The sequence below is a fragment of the Macaca mulatta genome, chromosome 20 (genome assembly GCF_049350105.2).
Source record: "Macaca mulatta isolate MMU2019108-1 chromosome 20, T2T-MMU8v2.0, whole genome shotgun sequence".
Lineage (NCBI taxonomy): Eukaryota > Metazoa > Chordata > Mammalia > Primates > Cercopithecidae > Macaca > Macaca mulatta.
Window position 1 is genome coordinate 64826224 of NC_133425.1, and position 17892 is coordinate 64844115.

Here is a 17892-nt window from a genome sequence, read left to right on the forward strand (position 1 = left end):
AATTTCCACAACCTAAATCAATTGACTGTGGAATTTAAGCTCTGGGAAAACTAAAACATACTAAGAACATTCAGTTTTTTTTGTTTGTTTGTTTTGTTTTTTTTTTTTTTTTGAGACGGAGTCTCGCTCTGTCGCCCAGGCTGGAGTGCAGTGGCTGGATCTCAGCTCACTGCAAGCTCCGCTTCCCGGGTTTACGCCATTCTCCTGCCTCAGCCTCCCGAGTAGCTGGGACTACAGGCGCCCGCCACCTCGCCCGGCTAGTTTTTTGTATTTTTAGTAGAGACGGGGTTTCACCATGTTAGCCAGGATGGTCTCGATCTCCTGACCTTGTGATCCGCCCATCTCGGCCTCCCAAAGTGCTGGGATTACAGGCTTGAGCCACCGCGCCTGGCCAGAACATTCAGTTTTAAATGGAAGCAAGATATTTTCAGTTGATCTGCCAGTGTATGGAAATCTGCAGCATTGGCCCCTTCAGTAATCCACCCCAATTGCATAGTCTGTGGCCTACAAGAGTATTTTTCCACTCTCCAGTTTACCACATCTTTCTTGGCATCAAATTACTTTTCTACTTAAATGAAATTGCTAGTTTAACCACTGGTGAATGCACTCATGGAAGTGAAAATGAAAACTATTTATTCAAGAGTTTCAGTGATGTTACTGCTGTGTGCATTACATACGACCATAGTATTTTTATACTGATGATCTTTGTTTCCCTAATGTTATATTTTAAGTTGGCTATGTATACAGAGTAGAACTCCTTAGCAAACAGGAGTCCTCATACACACGACCCAATTTAATTCCCTAGACTTTAAGGGAGGAAAGGTTGTGTACTCTCTGTACAGTTGCCCTCAATTTCATTCTGGGAAAGACTTTGTTAACAGATGTTAACAGAATTCTTTTTTTTTTTTTTTTTTTTTTTTGAGACTTGCTCTGTCACCCAGGCTGGAGTGCCGTGGCGTGATCTCAGCTTACTGCAACCACCGCCTCCTGGGTTCAAGCAATTCTCTGCCTCAGCCTTCCAAGTAGCTGGCACGCACCACTACGCCTGGCAAATTTTTGTATTTTTAGTAGAGATAGGGTTTCACCACGTTGGCCAGGCTAGTCTCAAACTCTTGACCTTGTGATTCGCCCGCCTCAGCCTCCCAAAATGCTGGGATTACAGGTGTGAACTACCTTGCCCAGCCCAGCAGAATTCATATTTAACAGATACCTCTTGTGGCCCCTTGTAAGGCAAGAATAAAGGTCTTCAGTTTTAGCTTCTTTCCTTCCCTCTCTTGTCCATTGATCCTTGGATCTGTGTTCTGGCATCTTGTTTGGTGGATGTGACATAATGGCTTTTTCTTCTATTTGGGTGATATTTTCTTTCCCATTTCCTCTTTCCTACATTAGGCATTTCCAACCTGCTTCTTTCATATTTCATATTTCTCACATATGGCCCCCTAGTGATCCCAAAGAATTCTAAGGTTCTGGTAACTTTAGATGGATTTGAAAGAGGAAAAGGTGGGATAAATAACTTTTCCTCAAATAAAACATAAGTTTCTAATAATGCTTCTTAAAAATACTTAAATGCAACCAATGTATTATCTAAAATAACCCATTGTATGTTCATGAAATCCTTTCCATTGATGTTCTATACTCAGCTATGTGCTTGTTAGGAAGTAATGGGAATGTAGGAACTCTTTGCTCCGACTTTTGTTGTTGTTGTTGTTGTTGTTGTTTTGAGACGGAGTCTCACTCTGTCGCCCAGGCTGGAGTGCAGTGGCGCAATCTTGGCTCACTGCAACTTCCGCCTCCCAGGTTCATGCCATTCTCCTGCCTCAGCCTCCCGAATAGCTGAGACTACAGGCACCTGCCACCACACCCGGCTAATTTTTTTGTATTTTTAGTAGAGATGGGGTTTCACCGTGTTAGCTAGGATGGTCTCGATCTCCTGACCTCATGATCCACCCGCCTCGGCCTCCCAAAGTGCTGGGATTACAGGTGTGAGCCACTGCGCCCAGCCTGTTGTTGTTGTTAAAGGCAAGGCCAGGCCTTGCTCTGTCACCCAGGCTGGAGTGCTGTGGTGCGATCATAGCTCACAGCATCCTGTAACTCTTGGGCTCAGGAGATCTTCCTGCCTTAACCTCCCAAGAAACGAGGATTACAGGTGCATGCCACCACTTGGCTAATTAAAAAAATTTTTTTAGTAGAGACAGGGTTCTCACTATGTTGCCCAGGGTGGTCTCAAACTTCTGGGCTCAAGTTAGCCTTCCACCTCAGCCTCCCAAGGAGCTGGAATTACAGGCGTGAGCCACTGTTCCCTGCCTGCTTCTACCTTTTAGCTTTTTGTTTAGCGATCATTACTCTTCTCTCCAGTAGATATACTATTTGATCAAGATGTGGGTAATTAGTCTCTAATTTCCCCACAAGAAAGTATCTTCTGGGCTGGGTGCGGTGGCTCACGCCTGTAATCCCAGCACTTTGGGAGGAGGAGGCAGGCAGATCATCTGAGGTCAGGAGTTCGAGACCAGCCTGACCAACATGGAGAAACTCCTTCTCTATTAAAAATACAAAATTAGCCAGGCGTGGTGGCGCATGCCTGTAATCCCAGCTACTCAGGAAGCTGAGGCAGGAGAATCGCTTGTACCTGGAAGGCGGAGGTTATAGTGAGCCAAGATCACTCCATCGCACTGTAGCCTGGGCAACAAGAGCAAAACTCCATCTCAGAAGAAAAAAAAAAAAATCTTCTGTCTAAGCCTTTGTTAATAAGGAATTGGCTGCATTTTTATTTTTATTTACTTATTGTTTTTGAGACAGAGTTTTGCCCTTGTTGCCCAGGCTGGAGTGCAGTGGCGCGATCTTGGCTCACTGCAGCCTCCACCTCCCAGGTTCAAGTGATTCTCCTGCCTCAGCCTCCCGAGTAGCTGAGACTACAGGTGCCCGCCCCCATGCCCAACTAATTTTTTGTATTTTTAGTAGAGATGGGGTTTCACCATGTTGGCCAGGCTGGGCTTGAACTCCTGATCTCAGGTGATCCACCCATCTTGGCCTCCCAAAGTGCTGGGATTACAGGCATGAGCCACACAGCATCCGGCCTTCCATTTTTATTCTTTCAAAATATGAAAGGAATTCTTAGAGGCTTTAAAGTATAGATTTTCCTTTTATTTATTTACTTAATTTATTTATTTATTTATTTATTTTGAGAGACGGTGTCTTGCTCTGTCGTTCAGGCTGGAGTGCAGTGGCGCGATATCAGCTCACTGCAACTTCCACCTCACAGGTTCAAGTGATTCTCCTGCCTCAGCTTCCCGAGTAGCTTGGACTACAGGCGTGCGCCACCACACCCAGCTAATTTTTGTATTTTTTCAGTAGAGATGGGGTTTTACTATATGTTGGCCAGGCTGGTTTCAAACTCCTGACCTCAGGTGATCCGCCTGCCTTGGCCTTCCAAAGTGCTGGGATTACAGGCATGAGCCACCATGCCTGGTCAAAATGTAGATTTTTCAAAATCAAAATTTGATTTTGTCTTACGTTTTATGTTGACCAATTATAAAGTAGATAAGAAAACAGCCATTGTTGAGATTCAGTTTGAATGTGTATTTTAAAAATAATTTTTGATATATTACATACCTTCAGAAAAGTGCACAAATCATAAAAATGTACAGCTGGATGAATTTTCACAGGCTGGGCATACTTTTGTTAACAGTGCCCAGATGAGGAAACATTAAAACCTAAAATCCTACCCATGCACCTTTTCAGGCGCTTCACCTCCCATCCAAGGGTAGCCTCTAATACTGTAGCTTAGTTTTCCCTGTTTTTGAACTTCATGTAAAAATGAAAAAAATAGGCCAGATGCGGTAATCCCAGCACTTTGGGAGGCTGAAGCAGGCGGATCACCTGAGGTTAGGAGTTCGAGACCAGCCTGGCCAACATGGTGAAACCCATTCTCAACTAAAAATACAATAATTAGGCGTGGTGGCGCATGCCGGTAATCCCAGCTACTCAGGAGGCTGAGATGGGAGCACTGCTTGAACCCTGGAGGTGGAGGTTGCAGTGAGCCGAGATTGTGCCATTGCACTCCAGTCTGGGTGACACAGTGAGACTCCGTCTCATAAAAGATAAAAGAAGATGGGCACAGTGGCTTACGCGTGTAATCCCAGTACTTTGGGAGGCCGAGGTGGGCAGATCACCTTTTGTTTTTTGTATCAAAATATTTTGTTTTTTGTTTTTTGTTTCAAAATATTTGTTTTATTCTTCACTGTTTTTTAAATTTTGTTTTGTTTTGTTTTTTTGAGATGGAGTCTCGCTCTGTCGCCCAGGCTGGATTACAGTGGCCCGATCTCAGCTCACTGCATGCTCTGCCTCCCAGGTTCAGGCCATTCTCCTCCCTCAGCCTCCTGAGTAGCCGGGACTACAAGTGCCTGCCACCACACCTGGCTAAGTTTTTTGTATTTTTAGTAGAGACGGGGTTTCACTCTGTTAGCCAGTATGGTCTCGATCTCCTGACCTTGTGATCTGCCCACCTCAGCCTCCCAAAGTGCTGGGATTACAGGCGTGAGCCACTGCGCCTGGCCAAATTTTTGAATGTTTTAAATCAGCTTTTAGGTTCTCTTTCCCATGCTGTTTGGGAAGATATTATTGAAATTAGCCTGAACTATCATTGCCGTATTGCTCCTTCTACCAATTCCATTATTGTCTGTGTGTATACATGCCTTTTACTATAAGCTTGGTATGTTTAATTCTGTCCAGAAGTGTTATATCATTGCTTCTCTCTGTATTTTAAAAGGCTGACATCAGATTAAATTTGTTATCTTGAAATACTCTGCTTTATGGTAATCCAACCAGTATTTAATTCAGCAGACATTGAATGAATGTCCCCTACGTATTAGTGTTACAGAGGTGCTTGTTTGAAATCTGGCCATTGGTGGAAATATTTTAAACAGTTTTTGTAGCTTCACAGTAGCTTGTATTTTAGTAGCTATATTTAAGATGTTTTTAGTCTACTTTAATGCACATGATTTTGCTCAAGATGTGTTTTTGTTGAATGACTTAGGAAATTTGCCCCTTAATTCTTCATGCTGAGTTTAAACATATATCTAATTTAGAAGGGGAGACATAGTACAAAGTTATCTTTTTCTTACATAACAGAATGAGTCCCCCACCCCGAGATGCTTAAACTATGTAGATCTGGTAGTATATGCTCAAAGTTCCCATTCAAAATGCTAAAAGTTGAGCAAGATAGTGTGGACATGGCACAATCTTAGAGATCCCCATTCTTGTAATTTCTTCCTTCTGGTAAGTTTGACATTCTGATTTTTGTTATTTAATTTTTTATTTTTATTTTTTAGACAAAGTTTTGCTTTTGTTGCCCAGGCTGGAGTGCAATGGCGCAATCTCGGCTCACTGCCACCTCCGCCTCCTGGGTTCAAGCAATTCTCCTGCCTCAGCCTCCCAAGTAGTTGGATTACAGGTGCACACCACCATGCCTGGCTAACTTCGTATTTTTAGCAGAGAAGTGTAAAAACATGTATTATGGTTTTTTGTTTGGTTTGGTTTGGGTTTTGGTTTTTTGAGATGGAGTATAGCTCTGTTTCCCAGGCTGGAGTACAGTTGTGCAATCTTGGCTCACTGCAAACTGTGCCTCCCATGTTCAAGCGATTCTCCTGTCTCAGGCTCCCGAGTAGCTGGGATTACAGGCGCACGCTGCCATGCCCTGCTAATTTTTTGTGTTTTAGTAGAGACAGAGTTTCACCATGTTGCCCAGGCTGGTCTCGAACCCCTGATATCAGGCGATCCACCTGCCTCGGCCTCCCAAAGTGCTAGGATTACAGGCGTGAGCCACCACATCCGACTGTATTATGTTTTTGGAGACAGGCTCTTGCTCTGTTGCCCGTGCTGGAGTGCAGTGGTGTGGTCATAACTCACTGCAGCTTGGAACTCCTGGGCTCTAGAGATCCTCCCACCTCAGCCTCCCAAGTAGCTGGAACTACAGGCATGTGCCACTATACCTGGCTAATTTTTAAGAAATATGTTTTGTAGGCCGGGCACAGCCCACCATAATCCCAGCACTTTGGGAGGCTGACATGGGCGGATCACCTGAGGTCAGGAGTTCCAGACTAGCCTGGCCAACATGGTGAAACCTCATCCCTACTAAAAATACAAAAATTAGTTGGGCGTGATGGTGTGCTTGTAATCCCAGCTCCTAGGGAGACTGAGGCAGGTGAATCGCTTGAACCTGGGAGGTGGAGGTTGCAGTGAGCCTAGATTGCACCACTGCACTCTACCCTGGGCCACAGAGTGAGGCTCCGTCTCAAAAAAAAAAAAAAAAAGAAATATAAAAAATATAGAGACAGGTTCTTACTGTGTTGCCCAAGGTGGTTTTGAACTCCTGGCCTCAAGCATTCCTTCCACCTTGGCCTCCCAAAAGTGTCCAATTTCTATTAATTAAAAAAAGTTAAATTTTAAAAATTCAATGGGCTAATTAAAAAAAAACCCAATAAATATAAAATTGCTTTAAAGCAATGAAAAAAATCTATTAATTGGACAAAGCTTAGGGTAATATTCTGGGACACTTTGGAGAGAAACAACTTCTATAATTTTAATTTCATCCCCAGTACTTTTGAGTGTATGTATTTAAGATGTAAATATCCTGACCATTTGTTAACCCTTTCAGATGTAAATGGTAACCATTTCAGATGTAAATATCCTAATACCATTTAATCATTCTTTAGTTACTCTTCAACATAAACTTGAATTTAAAAAAGGAAACAAAGCCAGGCTTGGTGGCATATACGTGTAGACCCAGCTACTTGGCTCAGGAGGCTGAGGTGGGAAGATCATTTGAACCCAGGAGTTTGAGGTTTGAATCCAGCTTGGGCAACGTAATGAGACCCCATCTCAAGGAAAATAAAAAAGAAAAAAAATAAGAAAAGAAAAGAAAAACAGGCAGAAGAGAAAAAGATTTCCTGTGCGTCTTCTGTTGTTAGTTGGTTTGTTTGTTTGACGTGGATTTATAGATTAAGGCTAGGGCCAAATTTGGGATAACCTGAGCAGCTGTCTTTGGAATACACAGAAAATGCCTTTACTAGAGTATGTGTTATTACTTCAGGGTGGGACCCCCTTAGCAAACAACTTATACTAATGTTCTGGTCACAAGGTTGTGATGTGTTTGATACATGAGTGAGATACACGTTGTGTCCTTAATCTTTAAGTTATTCAAAAATAGACATTTATTCATTATCCTCTGAAGTTTGCAGTCTGTATTTTGGTGGTGATCTTAAGCTCTGCTCTGAGGGAAAAAGTCTTTTGTAGTTTTTAGGGTACTTCTTTCCTTTATGTACTTATCTTGGTAGCTCTTTAAGGAGGAATAATCCATAACAACCAAGATTACCTTTCGTGTTATCTTACAACCCTTAACTGACTATCAACAACCTTTCAACAGTGACTCCCTGATTATCTATCACCTTGAACCTTACATTGTAGCCTTTCCTAGCTACTTTCATTTCTCTGAATGTTTCTTTTTCCCCTTGCCTCTAAGTCTTTGCCTCTGTGCTGTAACACCAGCCAGGCAGGCTTATTTCTAGGTTATCTGCCTGGGACTCTCTTACTTGTCTTTTAATGATCGAGGTGTCCTACGTGAAACCTTTCCTGACTGACTCCACCCTACCGTCCCCACTTCAAAGTTGAGCACTCCTTTGTGTTATTTATTTATTTATTTATTTATTTTTGAGACAGAGTCTCACCCTGTCGCCAGGCTGGAGTGCAGTGGTGTGATCTTGGCTCACTGCAGCCTCTGCCTCCCAGGTTCAAGTGATTCTCCTGCCTCAGCCTTCCAAGTAGCTGGGAGTATAGGCGCGTGCCACCATGCCCAGCTAATTTTTGTATTTTTAGTGGAGATGGGGTTTCACCATGCTGGCCAGACTGATCTGGAACTCCTGACCTGTGTTCCATCCGCCTTGGCATCCCAAAGTACTGGGATTACAGGCGTGAGCTACTGTGCCCAGCCTATAAATACTATTATTTTAGAGTTTTTTTTTTTTTTTTGGGACAGAGTCTCACTCTGTCGCCCATGCTGGAGTGCAGTGGCATGATCTCAACTCACTGCAACCTCTGCCCCCAGGTTCAAGTGATTCTCCTGCCTCAGCCTCCCAAGTAGCTGGGATTACAGGCGCCTGCCACCGCGCCCAGCTAATTTTTTTGTAGTTTTTAGTAGAAACGGAGTTTCACCATCTTGACCAAGCTGGTCTTGAACTCCTGACCACGTGATCCACCTGCCTCAGCCTGCCAAAGTGCTGGGATTGTTAGTGAGATAATGTTTGTTGACCATTCTTCTGCTTCCAGGATTTCCACCAACAGAAAATAAAAACTTAATTATTAAATTAGAGCACTAGGGCGTTTTAAAGATTTGTGGATGTGTGTGTGCTACCAAAGCTATTACAACTTGAATTTTCAGCTTTTTTCTGGCCTTTGTGATGTTAGTGTGACACGCTCATATATTTAAGAAGGTGCTGAGAGGAGTATGTTTCTTTAGAGTCCTGGCTTGCTTTATGAGCTTTATCTCATTAACCCTTACAGAAGTTCTATTGAATGCACAGATTCAAAAAGGCTCAGAGGTTTTTCTTTTGTTTTTGATACAGGGTCCTGATCTGTCGCCCAGGCAGGAGTGCAGTGGCGTGATCACAGCTCACTGCAGCCTCAAACTCTCAGGCTCAAGTGATCCTTGCGCCTCAGCCTCCTGAGTAGCTAGGACCACAGGTATGCACCACTGCGCCTGGCTAATTAAAAAGAAAAAAATTTGTAGAGATGAGGGTGAGGAGGTTGCCGGGCGCGGTGGCTCACGCCTGTAATCCCAGCACTTTGGGAGGCCGAGGCAGGCGGATCACAAGGTCAGGAGATCGAGACCACGGTGAAACCCCGTCTCTACTAAAAATACAAAAAATTAGCCGGGCGCGGTTGTGGGCGCCTGTAGTCCCAGCTACTCGGGAGGCTGAGGCAGGAGAATGGCGTGAACCCGGGAGGCGGAGCTTGCAGTGAGCCGAGATCGCGCCACTGCACTCCAGCCTGGGCGACAGAGCCAGACTCCGTCTCAAAAAAAAAAAAAAAAAGAGATGAGGGTGAGGAGGTCTTACTATGTTACCCAGGCTGGTCCCGAACTTCTGGGCTCAAGCCATCCTCTGGCCTTGGCCTCACAAAGTGCGGGGATTACAGACAGGAGCCACTGCACCCAGCGCATTATGTATATAAGATAATACTTATTGGAAGGAGGTTCTAATTATTTTGTTAATTCATTCAATAAACACTTACTGAGCTCCTGCTCTTTACCATGTACCCTGTCAATTTCTGAAATCCATGAAAATGTTTGTCAAGTTCTGCTGAATTAGGTAATAATGGTAATACCTCAAATTTGTATGACTTTCACAGTTTTTAAAATTATTTTTCACAAATTAATTCACTTAATCTTCATAATAATTCCCTAAGGATAGGTATTAAGATTTTACATATAAAGAAATTAAAATCAGGCTGGGCATGGTGGCTCACGCCTATAATCCCAGTACTTTGGGAGGCCAAGGTGGGAGGATTGCATGAGATCAGGAGTTCAAGACCAGTCTGGGCAACATGATGAAATCCCACCTCTACAATTAAAAAAAAAAAAAAATTAGCTGAGCATGGTGTGCACCTATAGTTTCAGCTACTCAGGAGGCTGAGATGGGAGGATTGCTTACACACGGGAAGTCACAGCTGCACTGAGCCGTGATTGCACCATTGTTCTACAGCCCCATGGGTGACAGAGCGAGACCCTGTCAAAAAAAAAAAAAAAAAAAAAAAAAAGAAGTAATGGAATTAAACCACTTACATGGATTTAAGGTCTGAAGGGATGGACGTATGGGAAGCACAATCTCTTCTAAAAAGTAATAACCTTTGGGAGGTTGAGGCGGGTGAATCACGAGGTCAGGAGATCAAGATCCTGGCTAACACAGTGAAACCCCGTCTCTATTAAAATACAAAAAATTTAGCCGGGCCTGGTGGTGGGCACCTATAGTCCCAGCTAGTTGGGAGGCTGAGGCAGGAGAATGGCGTGAACCCGGGAGGCGGAGCTTGCAGTGAGCCAAGATCACGCCACTGCACTCCAGCCTGGGCGACAAAGCTAGACTCCGTCTCAACAACAACAACAAAAAAGTAATAACCTTCTTTTGAAAAATAGTATTCTTCTCTGGTGCCATTTATCTACTTTTAGTTTGACTGGGGCTGCTGTGCCACTTTTGTAACCATGCTCTTCCCCTATCATTGCTGCAAAGCTACGAGTGGGAAGGAGAGTGTGTCTCTGACTGTCCAGGCTCCTTGGTACTTCCAATGGCTCAAAAACCACTGTTTACTTTCAGAGTAGGAAGCCTACTGACTTAAATATTGATCTCTGATTATTATTTTTTTAAAGTCTGGATATCTGACATAGAAAAAGTGAATTACTTCTGAGTGAAAGGACTGTGGCCTGAATTTTTACAATATGTTAACAGTAACGTAATAAAATGTAGCCTTCTGTTAGATTATTAGCCAAGGCCTATGTGTGGCCCTTCTTTTTCCTTTTTTCCCGTTTTTAAAACATGAATTAAAATGTTCACTCACTGGGGAGGCCAAGGTGGGCAGATTGCTTGAGCCCAGGAATTTGAGACCAGCGTGGGCAACATGGTGAAACCCTGTCTCTAAAAAAAATACAAAAAATACAAAAATTAGCTGAACATGGTGGTATGTACTTGTAATCCCAGGTACTTGGGAGGCTGAGGTGGGAGAATTGCTTGAACCCAGGACATGGAGGCTGCAGTGAGCCACGACTGAGCCACTGCACTCCAGCCTGGGTGATAGATCAAGACCCTGTCTCAAAAAAATAAAATTAAAAATTTTAAAATGCTCACTTACTCTCATAACTGGTGAGACTTTTGTGTTAATCTTAGATAAAAGCTGACTACTTCAGTTTTTAACTGTAAAGATCCAGTGAGCAAGCTTGAGTTCTGACTCATTTGTACTGCTGCTGAATAATATACACAAATAGTGCTTTATGATTTTATGCTATCTTAAAAAAACAAATTGAAGGTTGGAGATAAATTCAGGAGCAGATGACAAGGGTTTTTAGCCATGGCTTTGCCGTAGACTGACTGTGACTTAGAAGAAGTTTTCTGATTTCTTTAGGCCTCAGATTTCTTAGGTTTCAATTTAAACATCTTTATAAATAAGCATGTTGTAGGAGTCTCTCAACTTATCCTGGTTCAGAGAGCTGCCTGAAAAAAAAATTTTTTAAGGTAAAAATGAACATGTTGGACTGAATTATTACTAAGGTCTCCTGTAGCTCTGAAATTCTGTTATCTATTGTCTTTGTGCACAGGACACTTTGTGTGTGGGGGGGCAGGTGGTAAACAATACACTTGGAATTAATAGTTATTTCATTAATCTTCTCTAAGTATGGTAATTTAACTAGGCTATATTTGGGTATAGCTCTATAATTCATGTATATGTATTATAGTGGTGAATCTTTTTTCTTTCCTAGAATAATCTCCAGGAGAGAGAGGAGGATTTAGCATGCATAAAGATAAATATAATCACAGGATAAGCATGCTTACTGATTATAGGAAGCTAATATTAACACATATTGGCTGTCAGTTGCAAGGGCAAATTTCCACATATCCAAAGCTGCTCTATAGTATTAATTTAATATTACTTCACGAGAATATTTGTCATGGAATTTTGGAATTAAATATAGGTAGTTCTAAAATTACAATATTGTTTGATGTTTTCAAAGCATTGATGGTTCAATTTTCTTTTCTTTTTTTTTGGGGGGGGGGTGGATAGAGTTTTGCTCTTGTCACCCAGGCTGGAGTGCAGTATTGCCATCTTGGCTCACTGCGACCTCCACCTCCTAGTTCAAGCAATTCTCCTGCCTCAGCCTCCCAAGTAGCTGGGATTACAGGTGCCTGCCACCATGCCCATCTGATTTTTGTATTTTTAGTAGAGATGGGATTTTGCTGTGTTGGCCTGGCTGGTTTTGAACTCTTGACCTCAGGTGATCAACCCACCACAGCCTCCCAAAGTACTGGGATTATAGGCATGAGCCACCGTGCCCAGCCTGCTACAAATAATTTTTTTAAATCTCAAATCATAAGAGGTCTGAAGGTAGACTCTTAGGACTGGTGCAGCACTCTATGATATCATCTTTGTTCTGTTATTCATAATAAGGTTGTTTATCTCATGGTTGCAACTCCAAATATCATATCCAAAGCTGCCTTGAGACATAAATTCAAAGCAGGAAGAAAGGGAAAGGGAAAGATACTGGTTGGGTCTGTTCTCTTTATCAAGAAAAGCTTTCCCAGATGCCCCTTACAGATTTTAGCTTACATCTTGTTGGCCGTAACTAGTTGAATGGTTACCAGTAACTGCAAGGGGCATTGGAGAAGTGAGTATTTAACTTTATGGTGAAGATAGATAGGAGAGAGAGGAGGATTGGGAGTGGGTATTGGATTAGCCATCCAAGTGTCTAATACAGACTTATTGAGTTTGCGGTACCTGTAAGACATCAGATCTGATTCAGGAACTTTTCATTATTTAGCCATAAATACCATATTATGAATCATGGAACTATAGTTGGTTGATATTAGCAAAGATTAAATAACTTAAGGAGAATTAGATCAGGACCATCAAAGGCCATCATGGAAGAGCTGGGGAATAGGGAGATGTTAATTTAATGGCTGGATTACTGGAGATGTCAACTCAAAGAATATTCTAGTATATCTCTGAAATTATGAGGCAGTCCCTCCAAAGGCAGAACAAATAGTATTGCAGCATGTGATGATTTATGTTTAGCTGAGAATCTTAAGTGCATGTAATGGCAGTTAACAGTCATTACTACACATATGATTAGAATATAAACCTAGAGACTAAATAATTTGCTTAAGTCCATGTTGTGAGTCAGTAATAGTGCAAGAGGGGAAAAGAAAAGAACTCAGTTCTCTGAGGCAGTGAACGTGATTCTAGGATATTTAAAAAGCCCTTCTCATTTGGTTGTAAATTTCTTCAGTTATTTAGTAGTTTGCACCCAATAGTCATAGAAACCAGATTTTATTTTATTTATTTATTTATTTTTTGGAGATGGAGTCTCACTCTGTCACCAGGCTGGAGTGCAATGGTGCAATCTTGGCTCACTGCAACCTCCGACTCCCTGGTTTAAGTGATTCTCCTGCCTCAGCCTGTCGAGTACCTGGGATTATAGACACGTGCCACCTGCCCAGCTAATTTTTGTATTTTTTGTAGAGACGGCGGTTTCACCACGTTGGCCAGGATGGTCTTGATCTCCTGACCTCATGATCTGCCTGCCTCGGCCTCCCAAAGTGCTGGGATTACAGGCATGAGCCACTGCGCCCAGCCCCAGATTTTGTATTTGTAAGCAAAGGTACCCATAACTTATTTAAGCTTCTTGATGATTTTGTGTAAGTATTTAGAAAATGTATGTTCCAGTGCAAGAAGGTCAGATTTTTAAATGTCAGATTTATTGAGATATAATTTACATATAGTAACATCCACTCTTTAGGTGTACAGTTCCATTTTTTTTTTTTTGAGACGGGGTCTTACTCTGTCACTCAAGCTGGGGTACAGTGGCACAATCATAGGTCATTGCAGCCTTGAACTCCTGGGGCTCAAGCAATCCTCCTGCCTCAGCCTTCCTAGTAGCTGGGACTAGAGATGCATACCACTACATGCTTGGCTAATTTAAAAAAATTTTTTTTTAGAGACAAGGTCTCCCTATATTGCCCATGCTAGTCTCAAACTCCTGACCTCAAGTGATCCACTTGCCTCAGCCTTCCAAAGCCCTAGGATTACAGGAATAAACCACTGTGCCCGGCCCAGTTCTATGGATTTTGATGGGTGTATATGATCTATAACTGTCACCACAATTAAGATACATAATATTTCTATCACCCCCAAAAGTTCCCCCGTTCCTCACTTGTAGTTAGTCCTTTTCTCCAACAAGAGCTAGTCTCTAGCAGCCACTACTTTGTTTTCTGCCTTTATAGTTTTGCCTTTTCCAGGTTGTCATGTATGTGGACTCTCACGGTATATATAGCCTTTTGATTCTGGTAAGAAAGTCAGATTTGAAGAACGTTTACAAATACAATATAGTAACACTTATTGTGGCCATTTCATGCTTTTAAAAAATGAATACAAAGGTTTAAAACATTTGAAACTAAAAGTAAACTTTGTAGTAACAAATACTGATAGTTCACACTTATATACTCCATTGCATTTAGTGTTTACATGTCCCACTTCCTTCTAAACCTAAATTCCTGAACACCTAGCACATTGCTTCTACAATGTAATAAATGCTTTATACATGATTTTCTAGTGATTGATGATGTGTTTATTTCGAAAAATTCTCTAAAATTTTTATCTCATTTTGAGTTTTATAGGTATTGTTTTCTCTGTTTTACTTATAAGAAACTAACAGAATGTCTGGAAATTTTCTACCAAAAATCTTGAAACTTCTGTATAAGAAATTTGTTGTGTCAGACAGGGCACGGTGGCTCACGCCTGTAATTCCAGCACTTTGGGAGGCTGACATGGGCAGATCAGTTGAAGCTGGGAGTTTGAGACTAACTTGATCAACATGGCAAAATCCCCTCTCTCCTAAAAATACAAAAATTAGCCAAGCATGGTGGTGCATGCCTGTAATCCCAGCTCCTCGGGAGGCTGAGACATGAGAATTGCTTGAATCAAGAAGGTGGAGGTTGCAGTGAGCCCTGATTATGCCACTGTACTCCAGCCTGGGTGACAGAATAAGACTCTATCTCAAAAAAAAGAAATTTGTTATGTCAGTGTAGAACAATTCTCATTGCTAATAAGTGGTGTATCCAGGGCTTGAATTCAGATCTTGGTTTATACCTATAATACCTGACTCTACTAGAAGACTCATGGAACTCAGGTATGAGATGATAGATGTAAAACAAAGCAAAACAAAACCTACTGAAGCCTCTGGTGGCAAAATAGCACAAAGCTTGAGTCTTTGTTGACATTGCATACTCAACATTTAAACTCAAATGTTTAGGTATTATTTGCCATGAACAACATTGTTTTAAAACTTCCAAAAGTTCTTTTCCTAGATAGTCCAGAAAAGCAAACTGATTTTAAATCACAGTTATTTATGGCATCGTTTTATATTAATTATCTTATACTGCAAGTTCTTTGCAATAGTTATTTTCTATTATTTCTGCTTTTCCTTGACATACATAAAAAATATCAACTGTAAATTTTTTAATGTTTATCTTTTAAATGATAAATATAGCTTTTACAAAGCACAATCAAGTAGTATTTAAAAGGCTGTCAGCCAGGTGTGGTGGCTTACACCTGTAATTCCACCATTTAGAGAGGCTGAGGTTGGTAGATCACCTGAGGTCAGGCATTCGAGACCAGCCTGGCCAACATGGTGAAACCCCATCTCTACTAAAAATACAAAGATTGGGTGGGCGTGGTGGTGTGCACCTGTAATCCCAGCTACTCAGGAAGCAGAGGTAGGAGAATCGCTTGAACCTGAGAGGTGGAGGTTGCAGTAAGCTGAGATCATGCCACTGCACTCCAGCTCGGGCCACAGAGTGAGACTGTCTCAAAAAAAAAAAAAAATTTTTTTTATAGGATTTGTTTAAAAGCTTGTTAAAAAGCAAGATAAAAATTCTATGTGTGATTATAGCTATTAAATTACCTAGACAAAAAATACATAGGCAAAAAGACTAGAAAGAAAGATACATTTTATTGGTAATAAAGGTGATTATTTTCTCTTTTCCAGATTTTCTGTGATTTGCTCTTTCTTTTCTGAGATGGAGTTTTCGCTCTTGTTGCCCAGGCTGGAGCGCAGTGGTGCGATCTCGGCTCACTGCAACCTCTGCGTCCCAGGTTCAAGCAAGACTCCTGCCTCAGCCTCCTTAGTAGCTGAGATTACTGGCACACGTCACCATGCCCAGCTAATTTTTCAAATTTTTAGTAGAGATGGGGTTTCACCATGTTGGCCAGGCTGGTCTCAAACTCCTGACCTCAGGTGATCCATCCGCCTCGGCCTCCTAAAGTGCTTGTGAGCCACTGGGCCCAGCTGTTTTGTTCTTATTACTTACAGTTCCTTTGTTTTGAGACAATTTTAGACTTAAAAGTTATAGAAATAATACAGAGTTTCCAGTTTCCCCTAATGTTAACATCTTGCATAACCATTATCATATCTAAGAAGTTTTTTTTTTTTCTTCTTGATACAGAGTTTTTCTCTTGTTGCCCAGGCTGGAGTACAATCCTGTGATCTTGGCTCACTGCAACCTCTGCCTCCTGGATTCAAACATTCCCCTGCCTCAGCCTCCCGAGTAGCTGAGATTACAGGCGCCCAAGCCACCATGCCTGGCTGAGTTTTGTATTTTTAGTGGAGTCAGGGTTTCTTTTTTTTTTTTTTTTTTGAGATGGAGTCTCTCTCTGTCACCCAGGCTGGAGTGCAGTGGCCGGATCTCAGCTCACTGCAAGCTCCGCCTCCCGGGTTCACGCCATTCTCCTGCCTCAGCCTCCCGAGTAGCTGGGACTACAGGCGCCTGCCACCTCGCCCGGCTAAGTTTTTGTATTTTTAGTAGAGACGGGGTTTCACTGTGTTAGCCAGGATGGTCTCGATCTCCTGACCTCGTGATCCGCCCGTCTCGGCCTCCCAAAGTGCTGGGATTACAGGCTTGAGCCACCGCGCCCGGCCGGAGTCAGGGTTTCGCTCTGTTGGCCAGGCTGGTCTCAAATTCCTGACTTCAGGTGATCAACCTACCTCAGCCTCTCAAAGCGCTGGGATTTCAGGTGTGAGCCACCACGCCCAGCCAACATTAGTATGATGTTGTTAAACTACAGTCTCTTTATGGTTTTCACCCATTTTTCACTAATATCCTTTTTTTCTTCCAGGATCCCACATTACACTTTGTTGTCACGTTTCCTTTGTTTCCTCCAATCTGTGACAGTTCTTCAGTCTTGTCTTTTCTTTCATGACCTTGACACTTTAGAAGAATACTGGTCAGTGGTTTTGTAGAATGTCCCTCAATTGAGTTTGTCTTTTGTTTCATCATGAATATATGGAGGTTACACATTCTTAGGAAGGATACTAGAGAAGGGATGTATCATTCTCAGTGTATCATATTGGGTAGGGGTGGGGTATGACATCAATATTTCTTAATCTAGTCATGTAAACCTTGATTATGATTACTGTCATGTTTCTCCACATAAAGTTACTATTTTTCCCTTGTAATTTTTTCTTTTTTTTTGAGACAGTCTTGCCCTGTTGCCCAGACTGGAGTTGCCCAGGCTGGAGCGCGATCTTGGCTCACTGCCACCTCCGCCTTCCAGGTTCAAGTGATTCTTCTGCCTCAGCCTCCCTAGTAGCTGGAATTACAGGCTTGTGCCACCACCCCCAGATGAGTTTTTGTATCTCTAGTAAAGACGGGGTTTCACCATGTTGGCCAGACTGGTCTCAAACTCCTGACCTCATGATCCGCCTGCCTTGGCCTCCCAAAGTGCTGGGATTACAGGCGTGAGCCACCATTTCCTTTGTAATTAATAAATATCTTGGAAAATATGTTGAGATTATGCAAACACACAGTTGTTCTTTAAACTTTTGTCCAGTAATTTTAGCATAAATCAATGGATCTTGCCTGCAACAATTATTACTATCGTGTTTTAATGATGATTTTCTATTTATCTCATGCTTGCTACACTTACTAATGAGAATTCTTCTGTAAGAAAGAGCTGACCCTTCTCCATTTATGTATTTATTAAATTATTTATATTATTGTGGACTCATGGATATTTATTTTATTCTGTGAGTTATACTCCTGTATTACTGTTATTTATTTTGATGCTCAAATTATTCCAGCTTTT

General features: G+C 42.0%; 1 protein-coding gene and 1 long non-coding RNA gene across 3 annotated transcripts in view; both read left to right on the plus strand.

Annotated features, from left to right (window-relative positions):
* The window catches only part of SNTB2 (syntrophin beta 2), a 114727-nt gene that overhangs the window by 20463 nt on the left and 76372 nt on the right, over positions 1-17892 (plus strand). The window lies entirely within an intron of this gene.
* On the plus strand, positions 8002-9813 carry LOC144337671 (uncharacterized). The gene is made up of 2 exons (XR_013411083.1): positions 8002-8787; positions 9092-9813. It is a non-coding gene; the product is annotated as an uncharacterized LOC144337671 (long non-coding RNA).